The following is an 891-nucleotide window of genomic DNA, read 5'->3' as shown; positions in this document are numbered from 1 at the left end:
AACTCGATAAGATAGATGAAGCAAAGAAGTGTAGGCTGACAGGAACCAGATGTAGATCTCTCCTGAGAGACACAGCCAGAATATGGCAAATACATAGGCAAATGCCAGCAGCAAACCACTGAACTGAGAACGGGACCCCTGCTGAAGGAATCAGAGAAAGGACTGAAAGAGCTTGAAGGGGCTCAAGACCCCATATGAACAACAATGCCAACCAACCAGAGTTTCCAGAGACTAAGCCACTACCCAAAGACTATACATGGACTGACCCTGGGCTCCAACCTCATAGGTAGCAATGAATAGCCTAGTAAGATCACCAGTGGAAGGGAAAGCCCTTGGTCCTGCCAAGACTGAACCCCCAGTGAACGTGATTGTTGGGGGGAGGGTGTTGATGGTGGTAGGATTGGCATGTGAACACCCATATATAAGGGGAGGGGTAGGGGGTAAGGGGATGTTGGCCCTGAAACCGGGAAAGAGATTAACAATTGAAATGTAAATAAGAAATACCCAAGTTAATAAATATGGAGAAAAAAACTGCAATGGAACAAGTTCAAGTAACATATAAAAGCAGACATATCCGAATTACACCTGACTTCTCAACAGAGAACTTAAAAGCTAGAAGGACCTGAGCAAATGTTGCAGACCCTAGGAAACCAGACTATTTATACAAAGCAACATTTTTCAATCACCATAGACGGAGAAACCAAGATATTACATAACAAAACCAAATGTAATCAACATCTTTACAATAACCCAGGCCTACAGAGGAAACTAGGAGGAAAACTCCAACCTAATGAGGCTAAATACACTAAAAAAAAACCCACAAGAAATAGTTTCATACTTTTCATACTATTAAAACCAAAAGAACACACACACACACATGCACACACACAC

The sequence above is a fragment of the Rattus norvegicus genome, chromosome 1 (assembly GCF_036323735.1).
Source record: "Rattus norvegicus strain BN/NHsdMcwi chromosome 1, GRCr8, whole genome shotgun sequence".
Lineage (NCBI taxonomy): Eukaryota > Metazoa > Chordata > Mammalia > Rodentia > Muridae > Rattus > Rattus norvegicus.
The sequence above is the reverse complement of the archived record's forward strand: the minus strand, read 5'-3'. Positions refer to the sequence as shown.